The sequence below is a fragment of the Takifugu rubripes genome, chromosome 19 (assembly GCF_901000725.2).
Source record: "Takifugu rubripes chromosome 19, fTakRub1.2, whole genome shotgun sequence".
NCBI lineage: Eukaryota > Metazoa > Chordata > Actinopteri > Tetraodontiformes > Tetraodontidae > Takifugu > Takifugu rubripes.
This window is the reverse complement of record NC_042303.1, coordinates 1,536,354-1,549,097: the sequence shown is the minus strand read 5'-3', so window position 1 is coordinate 1,549,097 and position 12,744 is coordinate 1,536,354. Positions and strand designations below refer to the sequence as shown.

At 44.5% G+C, this 12,744-nt stretch overlaps 1 protein-coding gene across 8 annotated transcripts in view; it reads right to left on the bottom strand.

Moving 5' to 3' along the window:
- Positions 1-12,744, bottom strand: part of LOC105418562 (WW domain-binding protein 11-like) — a 1,118,483-nt gene that overhangs the window by 165,159 nt on the left and 940,580 nt on the right. The gene's annotated exons all lie outside the window — the stretch shown is intronic.

Sequence of the window (12,744 nt, the reverse complement as noted above, 5' to 3'; positions counted from 1 at the left end):
TCTCCGAGGTGTCGGTGTACTCAGGAGTTTGTACAGAGATCTTCAAGAGAGAGAGTGGGATCTTCCAGAAATCAGTCTACTGCTTTGTTCATCTGAGCATTCAGGAGTTTCTGGCTGCCGTCTACATGTTCCACTGTTACACCAGGAAAGACACAGTGGTTATAAATCAGTTCCTAAAATATTCTAAACCAATCACATCTCTTGATGACTTCCTCAGGAGAGCACTAATGAAATCTCTCAAAAGTGAAAATGGCCACCTGGACTTGTTTGTTCGCTTCCTTCATGGTCTCTCTCTGGAGTCCAATCAGAGAATCTTGGGTGGACTGTTGGATCAGATGGAGAACCACCCAGAAACCATCCAGAAGGTCCTCAACAACCTGAAGAAGGTGAACAGTTATAAAACCTCCCCAGACAGAAGCATCAACATCTTCCACTGTCTGATGGAGATGAAGGATCAGTCAGTCCATCAGGAGATCCAAGAGTTCCTGAAGTCAGAGAAGAAATCATGGAGGAGACTGTCAGTGATCCACTGTTCAGCTCTGGCCTACCTGCTGCAGATGTCAGAGGAGGTTCTGGATGAGCTGGACCTGCAGCAGTACAACACCTCAGATGAGGGACGACATCGCCTGATTCCAGCTGTGAGGAACTGCAGGAAGGTCGAGTAAGTAAAGATTTTTGGGGCCGGACATCGGCGTTTAAATCAAGCGAGTGGATCATGTCAGGTAGCAATACCCCCTCCAGTGGTCATTCCTTCAATTCTTTATCTCCATTGCAGCGTCCATAAATTAAAAAAACAACAATTCATCCAGAAATGATCAACACTGGCTGGATATAAGTTCAAAGGTCAATCCATTCAAACCAACATAAGGCAGGAATAATAGGAGCCACAAGTTAACTGACTATCATGAAATTACTGTCATGTCATTAAATAACTTTTGTTTGTTTGTATACATCGTATTCAAACAACAGAAAAACACATTTTAACTAATGACACGTGACTATTTTGCTTCATTTGTTCAACGTAAAAACAGCCGGCCTCGTTGGTTTAAATGGGTGTTTTAGGTCTTTGTGGCGGTTCCGTTTGGAGCCTTTATGTGACCCACAAAGTTGTTTGAGCCTTTCCACACCCGTTAGGTGGCAACTTCATCACTAGCAACAAAAGGTGCAGTGAAAATGATTTGAAGGGAAACAGGCAGATAGAACAGAAGCTGAGGGCAATCGATGCAACCAGAGACTCTGATGTCATCGATCGGATCGCTGAATTAAGACTTGACGCACCATCGTACAAATTGGATGAAATGCAAAATATCCAAAGAGCCGATAGACAGATAAAAAGATGCACGTTTCTTTAAACCATTTGCTATAATCATTTTAAATATTGAGTAATTATGAGCTGTTCTAAAATAAGACAAATGTTGAGAATAATTCAGTTGCATTTCAGATCTGATGGTCGTTCAAACTGTTGCTCTACGGTGTTGAATTTAGCTTTTCCAGGAAATGAGCTACATTTGTGTTGAGTTAGATTCTCAGATAAGTTGATTAGAAATCCCAAAGTTTGACTCACTATTTTTGTTTCATACACAACAGACTGCCTAGTAGTTTTCTTTCAAAGAGTCATTGGGAAGTTGTGGCCTCAGCAATGACGTCAAACCCTTCTCATCTACGGGAGCTGAGCTTAAGCAAGAACCAAAGCCTGACAGATGCCGACATAGAGTTACTGTCTTCTGCAATGATGCATCCAAACTGCAGACTGGAGACGCTCAGGTCAGGAGGCCTCTGTTGGTCTTTTCTAAATTTCTTTACATTTTCTGCTTTTCTCTTCATTTTCAGATTTAGAAATGTGTTTTTATTTATATATATATATATTTATATATTATATCTTTTTCCAGGCTGTCACACTGCAGTTTATCAGAGATCAGCTGTGGCTCTCTGGCCTCAGCGCTGAGGTCCAATCCCTCCCATCTGAGGGTTCTGGACCTGAGCTACATCAGTCTAGAGGTTTCTGGGATGAAGCTGCTCTGTTCTGGACTGGAGAGTCTAAACTGTCAGCTGGAGACTCTCAGGTCAGCTTCCTTTTATCTTCGACACAACAACTAAACAATGAAAGGCTTCAAGATAAATTCGATTGACTTTTGGAGAAGAGAAGTGTAGTATGAGTATAAATGAGCCATTGAAAGTTAATTTTATAGATACTTTTTAACTATGTTGTTGCTGTAATATCCCAGTTTATCAGTGGGGGGCCAGAGCTCTCCTGACTCCAAGGGCCCTGATTAAATAATGAAATAAAATGAAATAATGATTTTGAGCAAGTGTAATATGACTTTTCCTCCAATAAGAGATCATTTCTTGCCATGATTCCTTATCCAGACTGAGTGACTGCAGTTTATCAGAGATCAGCTGTGACTCTCTGGCCTCGGCGCTGAGGTCCAATCCCTCCCATCTGAGGGTTCTGGACCTGAGTCAGAACCAGCTGAAGGATCCAGCAGTGAAGCAGCTCTGTGGTTTTCTCCAGGATCCTCTCTGTAAGCTGGAGACTCTCAGGTCAGTCAGAGATGATCCAGTACTTTCCCAGGTGTAACTAGTTAGACAATAACTGTTTCCATGTTTGATCTTTGTTATAAACGTAGTGTTACAGTTCTCAGAAAAAAGACCACACAGGACAGATTTGCAGTATTAAATTGGTTGTGGAAATCTGTCCCATGTGAGGATGGTCATCAATGACTCGAAAGGAAGTATCAGTTGTAGATTTGTCTTGTTTTATTTTAGGCTGGCCACAAAACCGCCCAAACATTCAGACCAATCAAAAATGGTTCTTCCTGTCTTTTAAAGATCAGAAGGAAAACTAGAAACCCCAAAAAGAAAGCTGCTGCAGTGTGCCATGCCCCTTCTCTCCTGAGAAAAGCCATCCCAAAAAAGAGAAAAGCCCAAGTGTGAAGTGAGCACCCTGTTAAACCTTGGTACCGAAAGCCTGCAGTCATTCTCATCTTAGGTGGCTTCATTCCAGCCAGAAGCCCAAACCTGCCTCCCTCTTAAAGGGGCAGCAGGTCAGTCCAACCACAGAAACCTTCATGAAGATCTGAAGCTTTCAGCATCCACAATTGTTGCACCTCACTTCCATTGGAGTCCAAATCAGAAGTCAACAAGTTGATTCTACACCGATTCTACACAATGCAACCATTTTAAAAAGGTTTCAATCCATAAGTTTTCACACATTTTTAGATAAATCTATGTGTATATAATAGTAGTGGAAGTAGCTCATAAAATAATACATTTGCTCTTCTCATCGAATCTTTCTATGTTATTAAAGAAAAACCTGCTCTTAGTCAACAACATCTAAGACATCAACCAAAAATCCTAATTTTATACAATCTAATATAAAACAGTAGAGAAGACTCTTTCTGCAGAGACACTGGTGGCAGGAATGCAGAAGTATCACCTGCTCAACTTGGAAGGTGGAGCAGAAACCACCAGCTGAGAAGGTCCTCAGCGAGAGGAAGTGGTGGAGAACCATGAAACTTGCTAAGCTCCACCTCAGCTCCAGAGACGGGCTGAGCTGGAGCTGTGGCACCAGGTATCGCCCAGAAGAGCCTCCAACAAACAAGCTCTTCTCTTGGGAGGAGAGGGCTTTGAATCTCAGCTCAGTGTGCTTGTCTCTAGTAGGTGGCAGCTGCACCTTTTCCTGAGCTCCTTGTTGATGCCCCGAGGGGAATTGATGCTCCTGCAATGTTTTCTGGCAGCATTGAGCTTGCAGTGGGGCAATCAAACACACTGTGGGGTGGCTCTCTTTCCTTCTCTCATCTGGAGAACAAGTGACAGCAGCTGCCAATCATTGTTGGAGAAATGTGCAGTCAGGGGAACGATGCGTCCAGACTATAGCCACCCTTCCAGCATCCAGCAGTGTCTAAAACCTTTGATTTGGTTTCACCAGAGAGTGTAGGGATTGCAGGGTCGCTGCAGCATCGCCCACAAGCTGTCAGGAGTGGGTCGCTTTGTCCCAACTCCTGACAAGAGTTGAGTGCTATTGAGAAATGTGGTCTCACAAACTTGGAAGGTATTTTGACCTACACACACTTTACATACGCTGGAGATCTTGTCCAACCGCCCTGAAAGAACCCAAAATAGGAACATACGGCAGATAAGCCGGTGCAGGACCAGAGGTTTGTTGCTTGTAAGCTGTGTTTTGCTCTGGTACATGTTGATTTTTATTTGTTTTCTCTCAACATAATTGTTATTTTAGCCTAAGTTGCTGCAGTTTATCAGAGACCTGCTGTGATTCTGTGGTCTCAGCTCTGAAGTCCAACCTCTCCCATCTGAGGGTTCTGGACCTGAGCTACAACACGTTGCAGGATTCAGGAGTGAAGCGGCTCTGTTCTGGACTGGAGAGTCCAAACTGTAAACTGGAGAGGCTCAGGTCAGTCTTCACTTTTCTACCTATATACCAGCTGCTAAGATGGTGAAGTGAGGCTGTTCTCAACACTGCTGTGATGCACGACATTAAAAAAATTCCTTGTAATATTGTGAATTCAGGTCTGACCCAACTAAGAACTAACGTAGGTTTAGTACTGACGCAGATAACATGCAGACCTGCACTGTATAACCTCATCCTGCATTTTTCAGATTAGAGCACTGCAGGTTATCAGAGATCAGCTGTGGCTCTCTGGCCTCGGCGCTGAGGTCCAATCCCTCCCATCTCAGAGAACTGGACCTGAGTCAGAACCAGCTGAAGGATTCAGGAGTGAAGCTGCTCTGTGGTTTTCTCCACTTTCCAAACTGCCGACTGGAAACTCTGAGGTAAACACCATTCTCAAAAATGTCCATTATTCCATCCGAGGGTCCTCACACTTTCTGAGTGTGTGTGTTGTGCCCAGTTCCTTCAGGAGGGAGGGCCACACGGGGACCACTTATTCATGATAAATTGATTTAAGGACAATGAAAAAGCCGACAGATGGTAACCAAAATTAGACAAAACTAGGTGAGGGTGCCTGGTAGACACCAGCCAACGAGGAGGGAGATGGTGAGGGGGACAGGAAGTCATCTAAGACAGGTTGTGCCTTTAAAGATGAGCCACAGGTGAGATGGATCTCCAGGATGAGATGGGAGGGAAAGAGGTGGGAGAACCTGGGAAGAGTGAGGGCCAGAACAATATATATTCTCCTCTGGAACAGTGCAAACCTGAGAGGTTGGAATTGTGGTAATTACATATTACTATCATTTTTTAACCTGTAACTAAATTAAATATTTACAGATCATGCCTTTGATTAACCTTTCAGATGAATACTGGTTTCACTTATAACCTTATCAAAGTTTCCCTTCTTTATTTAGATTAAGGAGCTGCAGCTTATCAGAGATCAGCTGTGACTCTCTGGCCTCGGCGCTGAGGTCCAATCCCTCCCATCTCAGAGAACTGGACCTCAGGTTCAACAATCTGCAGGATTCAGGAGTGAAGCTGCTGTCTGATCTCGTAGAGAATCCACACTATGGGCTGGAGACATTGAGACATTTCTGGTGGTAGCCAGTCAACTCCCGCTCATCTGCTGCATCACTCACTGACCACTGGTGAAGAGCATCTGTGGAAACATCTGCCGTCTACTCCCTCCATAGATGAAAAATTCAGTTTTTAAAAAGCGCTGGTGGACTTTCAGGAGATCAGTCGATGGTCGACAAAGCAGAAGCAGCTTCGCCTTGAAGTTAAATTAGTTCCTGGTATCACACAATGCATCTTTATAAAGTTCTAAATGGCTCCTCGGCCACTCTTAGAAGCATGAAAACATTCTCTTAATTGTCTCTTCAAATGTCTGTATTATACGTTACTATTTCACATCATGCCTTCAGAATCTTTAGGGTTTAGTATTGACTGTCTCTGTGACATGGAGCATTGGAATATTTCAGCTGCAGCCAGCAAAAACCCATCAGAATGACGGCTATCGGTGGGAACCGCAGGTCATTTGACTTTAGTCAGTCTGTTCAATGTTATAGGATTTATTGCAATCTAATTAAAATTATGAATAAATGTGGGAAATAGGAAATAAAAAGAAGCAAAATGACCAAATAAAATTCCCATGAATAGTGTAAATTTAAAGATGTCAAGAATGGAATATCAGCTTAAATTTAATCAAACATAAAGTGAAAAGGCCTCCTTTAAGTTTACTGCAAAAATAAACACAAAATCAAGAGCGACACGCGCCAAAAACGTCTCATTCTCTCTTCTGTCTCCACTCATTCTTTTATATTCTCTTAAGATAATGGGGACGGGGTCGTGTGATAACAAAACAACCTAATTGGGGACTATATTTTTGTTGCAGGAACTTTGGCTCTTCAGAAGTTTCTATGTTGGCTTCCAAAGATTGTGCATCCACTAAAAACTCAGTGTTTCTGAGGAACTACCAGGAGTGGCTGGAGTGGAGGCCAATGACGCTATAGCTACATATAGCTACATATAGATCACCGTTATCCTCAACCCAAAAGACCACCAGTTGGCGCAGCAATACTAAAGATAGGAGGTTGTGGTGGTTGCGCAGACGCGGAGTGATATCACGCACAAACTATGTTCTATATACCGTATGTTCGCGACCAAAGGGCGCACCGTATTAAAAGGTGCAGCCTCAGTTACGGGTGCTATTTCTGTATTTAACACATACATCAGGCGCTCCGGATTATAGGGCGCGGGCATGGTAAAACATACCGCTACCATAGCTTAAAACAGGCATGCTAGCGTGTATTTAGCAATTTTGCGAAAGCCGGCAAGTCGACCACTGTAGTCGGCCGCTCACAGCGGGAGCCCCGTCTGTAGTCACTGATACCAGCTTTTCCAGCGGCACTTTTTTCTCCCCCAAAAACTCCTTCACCTCGTTATATATGTCGACTCCCCTCGTTATATGTGTCAACTCCCCTCGTTATATAGGTCAACTCCCCTCGTTATATATGTCAACTCCCCTCGTTATATATGTCAACTCCCCTCGTAGTTGTCTTTAGGCGCAGTAGTGTGAGAAGTTCTTCTTTTGTGGAGAAATCATCAAACACCTTCCTGATAAAGATCCTCAGCAGCGCCGTACTGCTGCTGTCCACCAACTCGTCACAGGAGGCTAAACCACCTGCACCTCGCCAGGTCACGGCCCAGCTGGTCGGCCAAGTTCCCGGACATCGCAGACACTCTTCTTACCATCGTAGCTGCCCCCAGTTGAACATCGGAGAGATTGGAGATCATGTCGGTTCCGTATTTCTCGTCTTCAAGTACAGTTTTAGCAATTAACATCATTGCTTCTTTAACTACCTCCCCGTCTGAAAATGCCGCCTTCTTTTTAATCAAGAATTGCGTAGCTCTAAATGAGGCTTCGGTTGCTTTTTGGGAGGCTTTAACTGGCCTTGTGAAAAAAGCTTGCTGTTTGCACAAAGCTGCCTTTAACTCTCGGGCTTTTCCTGCTGGCAGTGCGCTGCCCTGTGGATAGCTAGCATGGTAGCTTGTGTGACACGCTGTAAAATGTCTCTCCACATTGTGCCGCTTTGCCGTCGCCACAGTCGCCCCGCAAATAAGACAAACACATGCTCCTTTCACAGTGGTAAAAAAAAAAATCGACCTCCCATTCGTGGTGAAAATGATCTGTCTTCTTTCTTTTTTCTGCCATCTTTTTATGGGTCAGTCTCCTCGTTTTGGCTGCGCCCGCTAGGTTGTTTAGTCGTAGTGATCTGTGTAGACGCTACGTTTTGGTCACGCACATCATACTGACCTTTGAACTATTTTATTTTAAAAAATATATATATTGTTATTTCCAGTTTATGTGTAAGTGTGATTTAAACAAGAATAGCAAACAAAATAAATTAGATGCAGCTCATTGGTCAGTGGTGCTATTTGAGCTATTTTTAGAACAGGCCGGCGGGCGACTCATGTGGTTCTTACGGGCGACCGGGTGCCCGCGGGCACCGTGTTGGTGACCCCTGGATTAGATCATATGATCACTCTAGAATCTAGAGTGATCATATGAGAGACGAGATGTTAATGAGATACCATCTAGAGTCTCTCTGTGAGGAATCTTGGAGTAACTTTTGATCAAAATCTCTCCTTCAACTCACACATTACATTAGTCTCTAGAAGTGCCTTTTTTCACCTGAGGAACATCACAAAGATCAGGAAGCTACTGACCCACCATGATGCTGAAAAGTTAGTCCATGCATTTGTTACTTCCAGGCTGGACTATTGTAATTCTTTATTATCAGGGTGTCCAAACAACTCTTTAAGAAGCCTCCAGCTGATCCAGAATGCTGCAGCCAGAGTTCTGACAGGTATTGACAAAAGAGATCACATTACTCCTGTACTGGCTTCACTTCATTGGCTGCCCGTTAAATTTAGAATAATTTTTAAAACCCTTCTTTTGACCTACAAGGTCCTCAGAGGCCTAGCTCCATCCTACCTGGAGGAGCTAGTGACACCTTATCAGCCCAATAGACCGCTCCGCTCTCAGAATGCTGGTCTACTTGTGGTTCCCAGAGTCTCTAGGAGTAGAATTGGGGGCCGAGCATTTAGCTACCAGGCCCCCCTGCTATGGAACCAGCTCCCTGTCCAGGTACGGGAGGCTGACTCCATCGCTACTTTAAGATCAGACTCAAAACCTACCTCTTTGAAAAAGCTTATTGTTAATAATTCTGTAGTTCCAGTTACTATCATAGAGAGACAGATTATCATACTTAGGGGGTCGTCTAATTGTTAGGTCACATGTTAGTTATGCTGTTATAGGCCAAGGCTGCCGGGGTCCGGAAACATGATCACCTGACAGGCCTCTGTCACCCCACTGGGTCATGGTTTCCTCTCCTCTCCTCTCCTCTCCTCTCCTCTCCTCTCCTCTCCTCTCCTCTCCTCTCCTCTCCTCTCCTCTCCTCTCCTCTCCTCTCCTCTCCTCTCCTCTCTTTACCCAGCCGGCCATCAGCAGGAGGGTCCCCCTACATGAGCCTGGTCCTGCTCAAAGTTTCTTCCTGTTAAAGGGGAGTTTTTCCTTGCCACTGTTGCTTGAGAGAGGTCCAGCCACCAGGCTCTCACCAACGTGCACCGCCCCCAGGCCTGGCTCCAGGAGGGGGCCCCGGTGACCCGCATCCGGGCAAGGGAAACTTGAGACCAATGTTGAACAAGACTGATGTGGCAGTGACACCAAAGTGTGCATCAACTCTCCAGCTAACACGCATTATTTCATTAGTATTATTCATCTTATTCATTACGGCCCTCAGGAATGAAATCATCCTCATTGTAAACAAGCGCGGGGGCAATAAACCTTATGGATATTCTTCCCCCTGCTGGGTGGAAGACGTTATGACAAAAAACAGAGAAAAACAGTGCAAAATACACTTTAGGACTGTTCAGTCATATTTACATCCATCAGTAACTCACCTGTACCTGGACATTCTGCACACATTCATGTTTAAATGGTGTTTAAACACTTGTAATGGTTTTTAAACACTCATCAAAGTCAGTGGTTTCAGATTCTGTGATTTCACACTGGACAGAATGTGAATGAGGTACATCAACAAATCCTTTTTGCTCAAACAGAAGTTTCTACATCCAAAACACTCCTGATTAACTCAAATAAAAGCCGAACAAACTCAGTACCAACATGAGATAAAAAAGATGCAAACAGACATATTGCTCAGTGCTTTTTAATAGAAGAAATCAGAATGATAAGCATCAATTATGCAGGTGTGTTAAAAGAAAAACACTGGAACAATCAAACATGGGAACAGAACATGGATTTTTTTTTTAAACAAACCTAAACATCAAACTAAAGAAAACAATTCCCTAAAGCAGCAATTGAAGAGGTTCTGTTCAGCTTCTTTTGTAAAGACTGAAAACGAAATATTCATAGTGGTCTGTTCAAAGCCACGCATATCTCAACTTAGTTGGCCGGCGAGTCCCAGCTGGTTGGGGATCTTGTTCTGGGTAGGGTGGGCTAAGGTCTGGGAATGGGGCATGCTTACATGGGGGCATCATCAAGACCTGTGCGTAGGTCAGTTTGGGGCCGACCTGAAAAGTCAGAGCAGAAGGATTTAGTTTCCAACATGAGCATCTTTGCAACAGGTCTGCTATAACCTGGGGTATTTGTCCTGTCAGGGGTCTTAAACCTGATAAATGTTGATGTGTCTGTGACCAGTTGGGGCATTCACTTTATGAATGAGTAACATGAATGGACACAATTAAATCAAGCATCAAATTAAGCATCAAAAACAACTCAACACCCAAAACTTACTTGCTGTCCTGGCGGATGCTGTCCTTTGAACTCTGCTCCAGACCCCTGAAGAGGAACAGGTCTCAGGTGTTACCAAGTGCTCCACAAGTGAAATAAAGTGTGAGCGAGGGTGGGGGCCATAAACTTACCGATTCAACATTGGCTGACAAGTCTGAGCCTTGGAGGGCTGGAGCTCCGACACTGGCCCTGGGATGTCCACACCGCTGCCCATCTGTGGGAACTCAGCCTGGGGTGTGCCCTGGGACCACACCATTCCTTTTGTCTTTACCCCACTGTTGCCCCCTTCAGCCATCACGTGCTGCTCAGGACAGACGGAGTGAATTTTGGATGGAGTGGAAGCATCTCCACCAGCACCAGGGGGCAAAGTTTGAGTGCCAACATCCTGACGCTCAGGTCTCGGGGTGCCCAGGTCTTCAAGTGTTTTATAAAAGCGAATTGAGACTGAGGGACCATCGCCCTCATCTCGGCTCAGGATTTTCCATATGCGGGAATTTGCTGGAAGCCACGGACATTGTCCGCATTGTCCTGCCACTCAAACTGGGATTTGTTTGATCGACGGCGCGTTTCTGGACCGTATAATTGTCCTGGATTGTTGAAATTGAGAGACAAGGTTGTGACATCGGTGTGATGGGAGGATATTGTGGTCAGACGCACATCACCCTCATCTCGGCTTGGGATTTTCCTTACGTGTGAATTCGCTGGAAGCCACGAATGTTTGAGCTCCGCATTGTCCTGCCAGTCAAACTCGGTGGATCCACGGCAAGTTTGTTGACCGATATCCGGTGAGGATATCGTGGTCAGACGCACATCGAACTCACTCGGCACAGACAGTTCAGGAGGAGGTGATGGGAAAAAACCAGGATCAGGTCCAGGAGGAGGTGCTGGGGAAAAAAACAGGGTCTGGTCCAGGAGGAGGTGTTGGGAAAAAAACAGGGTCTGGTCCAGGAGGAGGTGTTGGGAAAAAACCAGGGTCTGGTCCCGGAGGAGGTGTTGGGAAAAAAACAGAGTCTGAACGGACCACTATGGATATTTTTGCAGCTCTTTTTTTTCCCTTAGTTTGTTTTTTTTAAATCCAGGTTCTGTTCCCATGTTTGATTGTTCCAGTGTTTTTCTTTTAACACACCTGCATAATTGATGCTCATCATTCTGATTTCTTCTATTAAAAAGCACTGAGCAATATGTCTGTTTGCATCTTTTTAATCTCATGTTGGTACTGAGTTTGTTTGGCTTTTATTTGAGTTAATCAGGAGTGTTTTGGATGTAGAAACTTCTGTTTGAGTAAAAAGGATTTGTTGATGTACCTCATTCACATTCTGTCCAGTGTGAAATCACAGAATCTGAAAACACTGACTTTGATGAGTGTTTAAAACCATTACAAGTGTTTAAACACCATTTATACATGAATGTGTGCAGAATATCCAGGTACAGGTGAGTTACTGATGGATGTAAATATGACTGAACAGTCCTAAAGTGTATTCTGCACTTTGTTGTTCTCTGTTTTTGTCATAAGGTCTTCCACCCAGCAGGGGCAGAATATCCATCAGGTTTATTGCTCTTTTTCGTCGCTCGCTCTTGTTTACGAGGATGATTTCATTCCTGAGGGCCGTAATGAATAAGATGAATAATACTAATGAAATAATGCGCATTAGCTGGAGAGTTGATGCACACTTTCTATCAATCACTCAATCTTTATTTATACAGCATCTTTTACAATCAAAGTTGTTTCAAGGCGCTTTCCAGAATCCCAGGGCCTGACCCCAGACAAGCAACAGTGGCAAGGAAACACTCCCCTTTAACAGGAAGAAACCTTGAGCAGGACCAGGCTCATGTAGGGGGACCCTCCTGCTGATGGGGGGCTGGGTAAAGAGAGAGGAGAGGAGAGGAGAGGAGAGGAGAGGAGAGGAGAGGAGAGGAGAGGAGAGGAGAGGAGAGGAGAGGAGAGGAGAGGAGAGGAGAGGAGAGGGAAGGGGAGGTAGAGGAGAGGAGAGGAGAGGAGAGGAGAGGAGAGGAGAGGGAGAAGGAGAAGGAGAAGGAGAAGGAGAAGGAGAAGGAGAAGGAGAAGGAGAAGGAGAAGGAGAAGGAGAGCATTTGCCAGTGGGGTGACAGAGGCCTGTCAGGTGATCATGTTTCTGGACCCCGGCAGCCTCGGCCTATAACAGCATCGCTAAGATGTGACCTAACAATTAGACGACCCCCTAAGTATGATAATCTGTCTGTCTATGATAGTAACTGGAACTACAGAATTAGTAACAATAAGCTTTTTCAAAGAGGAAGGTTTTAAGTCTGATCTTAAAAGTAGCGATGGAGTCAGCCTCCCGTACCTGGACAGGGAGCTGGTTCCACAGCTTGATCATCATACAGGTTGTGCAGCTGTTTGCTGGATCTCCCTTTTTCAAAAAATATCAAAAAAAGACAATTACAGGTGAACTAGGTGACAGTATTGTGCTCAGAAAGGACCATAATTAGCTGTAATGCCAGTTTATACTTTGTTGGTCTTTGTTATTGGTTTGCTCCAGGG